The 14024-nt window shown below is 40.0% G+C and overlaps 1 protein-coding gene and 1 long non-coding RNA gene across 2 annotated transcripts in view; one reads left to right on the top strand and one right to left on the bottom strand.

Moving 5' to 3' along the window:
- Positions 1-14024, bottom strand: part of LOC145420005 (uncharacterized) — a 108723-nt gene that overhangs the window by 90280 nt on the left and 4419 nt on the right. The gene's annotated exons all lie outside the window — the stretch shown is intronic.
- LOC145420008 (uncharacterized) lies at positions 1101-5295 on the top strand. The gene is made up of 3 exons (XR_013901287.1): positions 1101-1249; positions 4134-4256; positions 4991-5295. It is a non-coding gene; the product is annotated as an uncharacterized LOC145420008 (long non-coding RNA).

The following is a 14024-nucleotide window of genomic DNA, read 5'->3' as shown; positions in this document are numbered from 1 at the left end:
TGAGTTTTTATGTGCTTCTGAGTTTTTATATGCTTCTGAGTTTTTACGTGCTTCGGAGTTTGTACGTGTTTTTACGTGTTTTGGAGTTTTTACGTGTTTTGGAGTTTGTACGTGTTTTTACGTGTTTTGGAGTTTGTACATGCTTCAGAGTTCGTACGTGATTTGAAGTTTGTATGTGCTTTGTCTCTAGGGGCCACCGTAAATATACTTTTATTTATTCACTCCACATAAAATGTAATAAATAAATCATCTAATACAAAAATCAACTATTCACATTTCAAGTTTTAACTATTTACATTTTCAGCTTTTTCCTTTCACAAATTTAAAGTGAAAAGAACACAAAACACTGCAAACCACAACACAATTAAATATAAATTATAATAATATGAAAACTAAAAGAACATGCATATTCTCTGTCATATGGACCTGCATGAATAAACTTTCTCAATCCTTTATCATCTGCAACCGAAAATAGTTGTGGATGATTACTATACCTTTCTAATGTTGTTGTCCCTGCCTCTCTTTCTCTCTCTCTGGCTCTGTTCCTGTGCTACTGAGTGTAACTACCGCCCCTCCCCCCTCTGCCCAGCATAAAGCACAAGGCTCGCGTGCAGAGTGAAGCGGAAAAAAAGTGCGAGAGAGAGGCTGAGAGAAAGAAAAAAAAAAAACCCCACGTGACGGCTCGCGATAAGGAGCCGGCTCGCGTCGTTCACGTCAAAGAGCCGGCTCTAAGAGCCATTTCGTTCGCGAACGACCCATCACTTGCTCAAAGGTAGAGTTGGATGTCTCGAGACCGGTCTCAAGACCACTTTTACGTGGTCTTGGTCTCGTCTTGGTCTCGACGGACTTTTGTCTTGGTCTCGGTCTTGGTCTCGACGGACTTTGGTCTTGGTCTTGTCATGGTCTCGCTGTTTCGGTCCTGCGTTCTCAAATCGACATAGTGTTCGGGAGATTTGGAGTCAACCATCAGCGGAGCGGGGGGGTGGCTTACTGGGCTTAAGCCCGGGTCATTTTTTCAGAAGCATGGGGTCTTTTGGAGTGTAATTTGTTAGTTAGATGCCTGACTGACAACTGTATAAAACAAGAACAACACACGAAGCACAGAGCGCACCGTCGTAAATTCCCCCTAATTTTGGTATGATCCGAGCTCAGGCACTAGGCGACTGAGCACAGCACCCATGTGAGCGAGGGGGGAGAAGCTGCTGCCTGCGAGTTTGCTGCAGACAGAGGAGAGCTTAAGTTTGACCAGGTACCAAAGCAAATCATTCATACTGAACTAATAATGTAAATATGACGGTGTATCACAAAAGATTGATATCAAACTGATCACTTGGTTGCGTTACTTGCTCTTCGAGTGAATCAACAAATGGATAAATAAAAAGCCGAACAGCAATGCTGATTTTTTAGAGAGTCTTAGCTTACATTTCATATTTTCAGTTGTTTCCCTCCACGGCTAAACAAACTCTCCAAATCGGTTTCAGTTGTGTACTGATGTACACAACAATGGACATAAGGAGCTTCTTTCAAAGAAAAAACTCAGGTAGATGTTATTTTATATATTATGCTTTGGATGTTGTTCAGTATATCTATGCAAAACAGGAGGAATTTCAATACACAGCAGGATATTCACAGTTGAAACCAGATATTTACATACAATTTATGGAGAAAACATAAAAACTTTTTTTTACTGTTAAACATCAATTTAGAGTAAACTTTTGTTTTTGATAAATAAATGTTGAAATATCTTTTGAATTACTGAAATGTCGGAATAAAAAGAGGGAGCTGTCTATTTTAATCACTTTCATCAAATGTAGGAGTACATGTACACTAAGTTTATTGTTAATTAATAAGAAACTCCAGACAATTCGATTCTGAGCTGAAGAAGCTTCTGATAGGTTAGTAGAGTCCATGTGAGTAAATTGGTGGCACAGCTGTGGATGCATACAAGGCAAAACACAGAGCCTGTTTCTTTGACATGGGAACATCAAGAGATGTCAACCAAAACACCAGGAAAAGAATTGTGGAGCTCCATAAGTGTGGCTCAGTTTGAATACAATTTGGTGCCATTTGCAATTAAGAAATACAGATAGTTTCTCTCTTTACTCTTAAAGTTAACAAATATGTTTTTTATATTTATCAATCTAAAAAAATAAACATTTAGTCTGATTTGATGTTACAATTAAAAAAGTGTTTTTATCTGAAGAGTCTGTAAATATCTGGTTTCAACTGTATATTTGATGATGTTGGTGTTTAGCTTGTCAGCACAAAGAGGGAGAGAGAGAGGAGCAGAGAGGGAGAGAGGAGGAGCAGAGAGGGAGAGAGAGAATGACGACAGAACAGAGATGAACAAGAGCAGGTGAGACACACATGTTAGTCAAATGGTTGTTTGCCAAAACTCATCAGAACATGTATCTCGTACCTAGTGTTTCTTTTTAGATACCATTTGTTACTTTTCAAATTCTATATTTATTAAGTTATGCAGGCTTGTTTGCACAACAAAGCTAAATAATTATATAAACTTTTCTCAATCTAAATATTGTACTTTGGTAGAATTAAAAAATAAGTGTAGTGCAGGTCTATGATGATTTTTAGTGCTACTATCATCTAGTTCTGATTCTGGTTCTGGTTCTGTCTTGGTTACTGTTGTAGTCCTGTTTTAATTCCGGATCAGTTCTGAGTCTGGTTGAATTGGGGTTTAGTCCCTGTGTCTTGATACAGGCCCGACTTTGTTCTGCCTTGCTGCTTAATTAAAAAACTAGTTTAAGGTGTCCTGCATATGTATATAGAATAGCATCTGGCTGCAGTTTAAAGACTTTTTTTGTCTCGGTCTTGTCTTGGTCTCAATACCCTCTGGTCTTGGTCTTGTCTTGGTCTCGGATTAGGCGGTCTTGACTACAAGTCTACTCAAAGGTAAACTGGATACCTGGCTGACCATCACGTTCACGGCCAGGTGAGGACGGATCAAAGATCAGGAGTCGATTTCAGGCTTGGGCTTGCTTTCATCATATTAGTCCAATCCAACTTTATAGAGTACGTTAAAACCAACATGGTTGAACAAAGTGCTTTCCATCACAAAAACTGAGATAATAGTAAAAAAAAAAAAACATAAACAGACAAAGAAAGTGAAATAACAATAAAATAAATACATAAATGAAAAAAAGATTTAAAAATTAAATGCTTAAATATATTAAATATTAAAACTAGTGCTGTCAGCGTTAATCTCATTAAAATGACGTTAACGCCACGCGGCAAATCTCCGTTAGTGAATTAACGCAGATCGTGTGGTTGTTTGCTGACAACAAAAAAACATCAAAGGAGAAAAGTTGCATCTAAGAACACGTTTTTTTCTTACTGATGCTCATTAGTGAAACACAAAGACATTAGACAAAAATGAAACTTTAGACCCTCTCTTCCCCCAACAGAAGTCAAAGGGATCTTCCAGGAATAGTGACACTATTTTCTGGAGAAGTGATTGGTCAGTACGTCATGATTTCATACCTGCTGATGTCTAATCTGGAACCTAACCGGCACCAGCAGAGTAAAAGACACTTAACAGCTAAATTGAATCAAGCATAAAAACATTTTAGGCATCAAGACAAGTCATATTATCTGTGAATTTCCCTTTTTGTGATTGGTCAGATGCTGCCAACACCTCCCTTTCCTTGTGAAGGTGCATGAGAAACCCTGAATTAACTTTGCTAACCAGCGGTTATCCTGATCACGACTGTTAGTGTAAGTGAATCCAGATGATGGAAAGAAAACCTGGGCATGCTGAAATCACTTCGTAGTATGTGCCCCAGGGTTCAAAGGCCATCCAGTCGCACCATAACAAGAACATGGGAACACTAATGTTGTTTCTCCTTTTACAGTCATAATCTGCATTCATGAATGTTAAAAATGATTTTATTAGAAATGTATTTTGAAACAGAAGAGGTATTTCAGTTAAGATAACACAGAACCACTTCAGTGACAGTGGACGAGATCTTTCCACTGCTGTGCAGTCCAGATGTACAGCTCACAGACTGATGGCAACCTCTCAGAAAACACGAGTTACAGTAGTAGTGATAAACAGTGAGACAAAGATCCTCTGCTGAAGCAGAAAAGGTTTAATATATTTCCTATGTAACCTGCAGGGGTGATTCTCAAGTCTGTTGGAGCCCAGGCAAAAAGGGACAGGGACACCTGACAGCCCAGTGTGCCCAGCAGAGCTGACATGAGGGCTGTTTCAACTGAATCACACACTCTGCTTGCCAGAGGTGAGTGAGTGGAGTCATGTGGGGTTCCTTTAGGGACGTCAGGTCCAGCGTACCGCCACTGCAGACTCTGCACATTATCGCTGCTGTAGACTCAAATTGTGCTAACAGTGCATTGTGGGTTGTGTTGTATCCGAATCTGCTGGCTGGCATCTTTTTCTCAATCCTGCCAAACTCCGCCCCTTTCATGTAAGCGTGCAGGGAAGACCCTGTGTTAGAGAACTGATAACAAACTCTGTGTGACAGTTTATCCTGATAACAAACGTTAGGGTACGTGAATCCAGATGATGGAAAGATAGCCCGGGTCTGTTGATGAGTCTCCACTTAAACACTGACGTTGTTTGTGTTTCCTGGAGTCCCGTCAGTCCTGTAAACCAGCGTCCCCAACCTTTTTTGTGCCACGGACCTACAATATTCTCAAGGACCGGCCTTTAAGGTGTCGAGGATAAATACAACAAAATAAAACCAGTACCGCTGCCAAAAAAAGAAGAGTTATTCAAAACACATGAGAAAAGACCCAGGGAAACAGAGTTAACGATAAAAAAGATTTTAAAAAATAATGCTTAAAAATTCAAAGTTTTTCATTAAAATATTTTAATTAAAATAAAATATTTTTAAAAAAAATTTAAACTCTACCACCAAAAATCAAAAAATAAAAATAATAATAAATGATGATAACATGTATTTATTATGTTGCTCTTTGTTTGCTTTCTCTTCTGTTTTTTTTCTCCATACAGGTGATCCAGGTGTTTTGTTTCTTTTTCTTTTTGTTCCTTCCCCCCTTTCTCATCATCTCTTCTCCCCTCTGTTTTTCTTTCTCTCCCTCTTTCTTTCATTCTTTCCTTCTCCCTGTCCTTTCCCCCAGTCATGTCTGTCCCGTCTGTAACAACTGATAATAAAATAAAATAAATACACAATTATAATAAAGGTCAATCAAATGGACCAACATGGCATCTTTCTCGGCCTTCAAACAACAATTCTGATGGCTAAAGATCCAAATGGGACAGGCAAATAAATAAATAAATAAATGATGATAACCATGTGCAGCTTCTCTCGTCTTCCATTTTTCCCTGATGTGTTTCACTCAACATCAGACATGTGTTAAAGTGTGTTGGCTGCATATTAAGTTCAAAATGCTGATGAGCTCTGATCCAGTTGACTGATATACTCTGCTCTACATCCTGCACTGAAATATGAGGATTGTGTGTTTATTAAAATTAAAAATCATCATGGAGTCATTGACAGAAGAGCATCAATGTTCAGCCTGTTAAATTAGATTTAGATATTTTTATTTCAGAAATGATTCCTAATAAAAATGGAGAATATAAAATCACAATCAAAGCAGTAAAGTCCATATTATGAAGTGTTTGCTGTATCAGACAATCATGTTTATTCACAACAATGAAAACAATATAGTGCAGATAAACATGGTGCTGTAATGAATCTGCTCTTAAACACAATAACAAAATACATTTTCCAAGAGAGATGATAATGATTCACATCAGCGTGAAGAACGAATACATTTACAACTGGTTTCTAACATTTCTTATAGATCGAACTGATCACTGATAGAAACAGAAGAATATTCAAAATGATACTCTGAGAGATACATGAATGAGATATGGATAAACATCAAATCACATAAAACAAAAAGCACAAAATCACTATAACTGAAATATGAGCAGAAATATAGAAGAATTAAGTCAAAAGATAGAAAAAGGCTAAATGTTTAAAATATATAATCACATAAGAGACTGAACCGTCCACTCAGGTCACAGATTCATATCTACAATAATATTTTTGTTTGGATTTAATCACTTCTATGTATTATTATTATTATTATTATTATTATTATAAGCATATTAAGTGTGTGTCTGAGCTGAAAGCTGCTCTCCTCTCCTGGTTTTCTGTATCACACAGACCACAACAACACAAAGCATCACCTGCAGACCGCTGAGCAGTATCCACCTGACTCTGTAGAAGGTCGAGTAAACCCCAAAGGGCTCTCTGTAGATCAGAACAAATGTTTCTGCTGACACACACTCATACTCTGACTTAAAACCTGTACACACATACTCTCCTGCATCTTCCAGTGAGACATTAGAGATTATCAAGCTGTCATCGGAACAAGTGATTCTATTGTCACTGCAGAAGTCAATATCGTACACAATTTTGCCTTCTGTTTGGATCAACTTAATGAACATAAAGCCCGAAGTACTTTTTTCCCAATCATCAGAGCATCTCATAGTGACTTCATCTCCCTCTGAGAAAACCTTTACTGCAGGTGGACCAAATTTAGGGCACACCAAAAGCCAGTACGCGTGCATTACTTTTTCACCTACACAGCTGTAGATACCTGAATCATTTAACATTAGTGATGGAAGTACCAGCGAGAAGTTTTGACCAAGTTCTTGATCAATAATGTCGGGAACTGCATCCATCCACCAAACTGGGGGCTGGTCATGAATGGGGTCCATGAAGGGACACTCCAGCACAGCTGTGTCTCCCTCTGAAGCATAACGTAGCTTTGTATGTTTGGTCAAACGTACAGAGTAAGTGCTCACACACTGCTGTTGGTTCATCAACAGGCAGATGTAAGACGTTGGTTGTGTGTTGACATGAAGAAGTGATGCGTTTGTCACCTGCAGGAAACTTTCTTGGACTTTATTCACCTTCAAAATTCTGTCTTCGAAACTACTCAGCCCGGCTTGTTGTTGCCACTCCCCATAATGTCTGATCCAACGCACCGTCAGATTCTCACCTGCTCCTTTACATTGTACGTCTACAGTAGAATCAGAAGCTATGATAGATTCTTCCCCCTTTACTGTCTTACACACAGTCAGGCTGATGTTTCTCTCATATGTTACGCTGCCCTGAGTCCAGCACACATCTCGGTACAGTCCAGAGTCTGAGTGGGTCAGGTTGTTGAGAGTAAATGAAGGAGAACCATGAAATGTCTCAGGAAATGAGAGTCGTCCTGTCAGGTCTTCATGTACTGTGAAGTTTCTGTTCCAGGGGTCAGAGATGTTCCACAGGACCAGAGTATCTTCACCAACACGTCTGGAGGTGATGCAGGAGCTGTTTTGATCTGGGAGCTTGAACTGTAAAGAGTCTCCTTCTTCTCTTATGGCGATAAATTCTTCTGCATGAATGTTGCTGATGAGAGTGAACAGCAGGGAGAAGCAGAGCTGTGCGACTGCAGCCATCCTGCTCAGAGGTCTCCTGGTGAGTGTCGTACAAGCACTGACACTGCTCGCTTCATGAGCTTCCTGTTTGTGGTTGGAGGAGGAACGCCACTTCTTTATCACATCATCAAGGAACACTTTGAAGCATTTGGCTCGATATCACGCCGTATATCTGCTTTCACTCTTCACAGGTCAAAGTGTGGACACGTTTTTTTTATACTTCGTTGCATGGGTCCAGGGGTATCAAACATGTGGTCTGGAGCACAGAACCGGCCAGTCACAGTGTCCAATCTGAACCATTACAAGTGAGATAATGTCAGCTTTACCACACAGCCATGAATATTTATAAAAATGTAAAAGTCCTTTTTAAACTACAGGGAGTGCAGAATTATTAGGCAAATGAGTATTTTGTCCACATCATCCTCTTCATGCATGTTGTCTTACTCCAAGCTGTATAGGCTCGAAAGCCTACTACCAATTAACTCATTCACTGCCATTGACGTCTATAGACGTCAATTGAAAAACTTACGTTGACTGCCATTGACGTCTATAGACGTCAATTACGTTTTTCAATGGGAGGGGCCAGAATACAACCTCGGGCAGCTTGTCAGTGAATTTTATTTTTTCATATATTTGTAAATAAATTGTTTTGATAAAACATAACCTTTCTCAGTGTTATTTCTGTTTTATAGAAGTGAAGAACTATTTTATATGTTAGAGGTGTCACAAAGCAAGAAATATTAGTGTCAAAGGCACTTTTCTGCTTGAAATGTATTTTTCACAAAAAGCCCGTTTTCTCCCTTTTTTTGGTCAAAACAGGCATTTTTGGTGGAACCCACCTCTCTTCTACAGCTGATTACTAAAGAATGGAAAATGGTAGAAACAAGCTTTTTTTTTGGATGAAAGAAGAGAGTCTGTTCTTCATTTTGGTAGGTTCAGCGTTTATATGATCATAACACACAGTTTTCTGTGGCTCTTCAAAAATGAGTAAAAATGCTCAAAAACCCTGGCAGTGGGGAGTTACCTGATTTGAAAATGGCTGGCAGTGAATGAGTTAAGCATATTAGGTGATGTGCATCTCTGTAATGAGAAGGGGTGTGGTCTAATGACATCAACACCCTATATCAGGTGTGCATAATTGTTAGGCAAAGTCCTTTCCTTTCGCAAAATGGGTCAAAAGAAGGACTTGACAGGCTCAGAAAAGTCAAAAATTGTGAGATTGTCAGGTTAAGGCTGTGTGCAGGTAGGAGTGGAAGTAGAAGGACCCAAAGTGCAGACACTCGGAGGCGGAAAGTGGCTCAAAACTCAGCTGTTATTGCTTGATGGCAAAAAGTGGCAAAATGTAATAGAAATCCAAAATCCAAATAAACTTACATGACCAGGCAAACGGAACACACAGCATAAATGAGAGTAGCTCACGACACAGACACAAAGAAACACGGGGCTTAAATACACAGAGGGAGCAATCAGGGAATGGGTAACAGGAGGGAAACACAGCTGGGGCAAATCAGGCCTAACGAGACAAGGGGAAGCCAAACCAGACACATTAACATCAGACATGGACTTTCAAAGTAAAACAGGAAACATAATACAGACTCACAGGCAGGCACTATAACAAAGGGAACAAAGACGTGGGACCAGGGCAGACATAGACACTGACTGGATGTGGGGATACAGCAGACAGGAGAGACAGCAACTATGGAACACAGACAGAAAACCAGAACACTAAAACTCTAAACAAACCCCACCCAGAGAACCTAAACTAAGAATGATCCTAAAACCCATAAAGCAAAGCTAGAATATAATGAAATAACAAAATCAAAGAACCAAAAACACAAAACACTGGGTCAACGACCCAGGGACCCTAACAGAGATATCTTGCAGAGGGATGCAGCAGTCTCAAAATTGCAAAGCTTCTGAAGCGTGATCATCGAACAATCAAGCGTTTCATTCAAAATAGTCAACAGGGTCGTAAGAAGCGTGTGGAAAAACCAAGGCGCAAAATAACTGCCCATGAACTGAGAAAAGTCAAGCGTGCAGCTGCCAAGATGCCACTTGCCACCAGTTTGGCCATATTTCAGAGCTGCAACATCACTGGAGTGCCCAAAAGCACAAGGTGTGCAATACTCAGAGACATGGCCAAGGTAAGAAAGGCTGAAAGACGACCACCACTGAACAAGACACACAAGCTGAAACGTCAAGACTGGGCCAAGAAATATCTCACGACTGATTTTTCTAAAGTTTTATGGACTGATGAAATGAGAGTGAGTCTTGATGGGCCAGATGGATGGGCCCGTGGCTGGATTGGTAAAGGGCAGAGAGCTCCAGTCCGACTCAGACGCCAGCAAGGTGGAGGTGGAGTACTGGTTTGGGCTGGTATCATCAAAGATGAGCTTGTGGGGCCTTTTCGGGTTGAGGATGGAGTCAAGCTCAACTCCCAGTCCTACTGCCAGTTTCTGGAAGACACCTTCTTCAAGCAGTGGTACAGGAAGAAGTCTGCATCCTTCAAGAAAAACATGATCTTCATGCAGGACAATGCTCCATCACACGCGTCCAAGTACTCCACAGCGTGGCTGGCAAGAAAGGGTATAAAAGAAGACAAACTAATGACATGGCCTCCTTGTTCACCTGATCTGAACCCCATTGAGAACCTGTGGTCCATCATCAAATGTGAGATTTACAAGGAGGGAAAACAGTACACCTCTCTGAACAGTGTCTGGGAGGCTGTGGTTGCTGCTGCACGCAATGTTGATGGTGAACAGATCAAAACACTGACAGAATCCATGGATGGCAGGCTTTTGAGTGTCCTTGCAAAGAAAGGTGGCTATATTGGTCGCTGATTTGTTTTTGTTTTGTTTTTGAATGTCAGAAATGTATATTTGTGAATGTGGAGATGTTATATTGGTTTCACTGGTAAAAATAAATCATTGAAATGGGTATATATTTGTTTTTTGTTGAGTTGCCTAATAATTATGCACAGTAATAGTCACCTGCACACACAGATATCCCCCTAAAATAGCTAAAACTAAAAACAAACTAAAAACTACTTCCAAAAACATTCAGCTTTGATATTAATGAGTTTTTTGGGTTCATTGAGAACATGGTTGTTGTTCAATAATAAAATTATTCCTCAAAAATACAACTTGCCTAATAATTCTGCACTCCCTGTAATTAAAACTTTTTGAATAGTTTTTTAGTTTCAAAACCAAATAAAAAATGTTGTTTCTTATGTGATCCTTCATAAAGCATCACATATTTTCCAACATAATTCAGGGTTTGGTTTGGCCTAAGTAAGCAGAGAAGTCCAGGCATCCAGTTTCCATGCAGATGTTTACATGAAGCTCATCATCTGATGATGAAACTTACTTTGCACCCAAGCAGCCCAACCAGAAATTGAAAGTGTACATGCATCAAGGGACGGAGCGCATCCCGTCAATAGTTCCAAAGTGCAATCGAGGCTAATCCCATGATCTTCTTATTTTCTTGTAGACCGAAGTTGAAAATCTGGCAGTATTTATTTTTGTGATTTTTTTTCCACTCTCAGCCGTCCTTCTCCTGTATTTGGGTCTGTTTGTTAATTTATTTCAATCATGTAAACAATATACAGGTGCATTTAGCAAAGAAAATTAGAGAAAAAAATACTATACAAAATAAAGTTAATACATTTCAATATTGCTTCTGTTCTGATTCATTTATATGTCGAAAGGGAGAGGGAAGAAGTACACACTTATTTAATCCCACCCCTTTGCCATAAGTTATCCGTCAACATTTAGTCAGCTTCCTTACTGATATAATCTGTAATAAAAATAGTGAACAGATTTCTGATATAATATAATTTATTTTCATTCAGAAATTTATTTTCACTGACTCTTTCAATATCAACACCATTTAGTTTAATCTTAGCATTGTATTTAAAGTACTATTTCCAAATAACATAATTTTAGTTTTATTCAAATTTAATGATAATTTGTTTTTATCAAGCCTGTAGTTTATGAAATGGTGTTTGTTGCCAGATTTGTATAGAGGTATAACTTTTGCTATTTTCATTCTGTCTGGAAATCGACCAGTTTGAAATGATAAATTACAGATGTACGTAAACGGTTTTATAACAGCCTTACTATATCTTTTAACCACTCTCATATCAATATCAATTGGGTTCCGGCTTGAGTGAACGCTGGCGCGCCTGGCTACCGCTACTCACTGGTACATTTTCGATTATTTGGATTCAGATTTGAATGAACAGGGACATTCACACTCAGGACCAGATCGATCTCTGCCAGGGATTGATTTGCAACGCTTGTCCTCAACATCTGCTATTTCAGCTGAATGTGCTCTTACGTCGTCTTCTCAGTGAGCTGCACTAGCTTAACTGTTTGAGCTATTTTAGCCTACCTGTTCGTCGCTCCGGCTGGCTCGGCTCCTTTTCCTCCACATAATCGACTCTTGGTGGCGCTGTCACTTGGTGTTCGCTCGCTCTGCGGTAGAGTATCACTCCCTGTTCCTGCTCAAACACAGTGGTGTTTCTGAGTAGCTTATTTGCTTAGCAATTTAATTAACAACTTTTAAATACATTCTTTTTCATAGTATAATCTTCACGTGCTTCATCCGAAGCACACTTTCTGTGTACTCACTACCTAATTTATAGCCAAAGTATTCACTCACTGTCTCTGTACTGTTTCGCTAGCTTAGCTTAGCTCGTAGCCGACTCGTTAGCACCATGGCTACTTCACCTGTCCCTCCTGCACTTTCTTGCGCATTGTGTCAGATGTTTAGTTACTCCTCGGCCTCCTTTAGCAATAATGATATCTGTAACAAATGTAGCATATTTGCAGCGCTGGAGGCCAGGATTACTGAATTGGAGACTCGGCTTCGCACCCTTCATTCACCCATAGCTATCCAGGCCCCTGAAGCTGGTGCAGCCGAAGATAGCGTAGGCCCCGCTAGCTGTTCCCCGGCAGACCCCAAGCAGCTGGGGAAAGAGGGCGGCTGGGTGACAGTGAGGAGGAAGCATAGTCCTAAACAGAAGCCCCAGGTACACCACCAACCCGTTCATGTGTCTAACCGTTTTTCCCCACTCGGAGACACACCCGCCGGGGGTCAAACTCTGGTAATTGGTGATTCTGTTCTCAGACATGTGAAGCTAGAGACACCGGCAACCATAGTCAATTGTCTTCCAGGGGCCAGAGCAGGCGACATTGAAGGAAATTTAAAACTGCTGGCTAAGGGTAAACGTAAATTCAGTAAGATCATAATTCACGTCGGCAGTAATGACAGCCGGTTACGCCAATCGGAGGTCACTAAAATCAATATTGAATCGGTGTGCAACTTTGCCAAAACAATGTCGGACTCTGTAGTTTTCTCTGGTCCCCTCCCCAATCAGACCAGGAGTGACATGTTTAGCCGCATGTTCTCCTTAAATTGCTGGCTGTCTGAGTGGTGTCCCAGAAACGATGTGGGCTTCATAGATAATTGGCAAACCTTCTGGAGGAAACCTGATCTTGTTAGGAGAGACGGCATCCATCCCACTTTGGATGGAGCAGCTCTCATTTCTAGAAATATGGACAAATTTATTAAACCCCCCCAAAATATGACTATCCAGAGTTGGGACCAGGAAGCAGAGTTGCAGTCTTACATGCCTCTCTGCAGCTTCTCTCCTCCTGCTACCCCCCCAAAAACCCATCTCCATAGAGACTGTGTCAGCTTCCAAAAAGACAAAAAACAAACTAAAAACCAGCAACAAACAACTTAAACATAAACAATTACAAAGAAAGAACAATACAGTATCCACATCTGAACTAAAGAGTAAAACAGTGAAATGTGGATTATTAAATATTAGGTCTCTCTCCTCCAAGTCTCTGTTAGTACATGACTTAATAATTGATCAACAAATTGATTTACTCTGCCTTACAGAAACCTGGTTGCAGCAGGATGATTATGTTAGTTTAAATGAATCAACACCCCCGAATCATTCTAACTACCAGAAATCACGAAGCACAGGCCGAGGGGGCGGTGTGGCAGCAATTTTTCACACCAGCCTATTAATCAACCAAAGACCAAGACAGACTTTTAATTCATTTGAAAGCCTGATGCTTAGCCTCGTCCACCCCAGCTGTAAAACTCAGAAACCAGTCTTACTTGTTATCATCTATCGTCCACCTGGGCCTTACACAGAGTTTCTGTCTGATTTCTCAGACTTTTTACCTAATTTAGTTCTGAGCTCAGATAAAATAATTATTGTGGGTAATTTTAACATCCATGTAGACGCTAAAAATGACAGCCTCAACATGGCATTTAATCTGTTATTAGACTCAATTGGCTTCTCTCAAAATGTAAAAGAACCCACCCACCACTTTAATCACTTTCTAGATCTTGTTTTAACATATGGCATAGAAACTGAACATTTTACAGTGTTTCCTGAAAACCCTCTCCTGTCTGATCATTTCCTGACAACATTTACATTTACAATAATTGATTGCACAGCAGTGGAGAGTAGACTTTATCAAAGTAGATGTTGTTCTGAAAGCGCTGTAACTAAGTTTAAGAATATAATCCACCCACTGTTATCATCTTCAATGCCCTGTACCAA

Source organism: Astatotilapia calliptera, chromosome 14 (assembly GCF_964374335.1).
Source record: "Astatotilapia calliptera chromosome 14, fAstCal68.1, whole genome shotgun sequence".
In the NCBI taxonomy this organism is placed as follows: Eukaryota; Metazoa; Chordata; class Actinopteri; order Cichliformes; family Cichlidae; genus Astatotilapia; species Astatotilapia calliptera.
The sequence above is the reverse complement of the archived record's forward strand: the minus strand, read 5'-3'. Positions and strand labels throughout refer to the sequence as shown.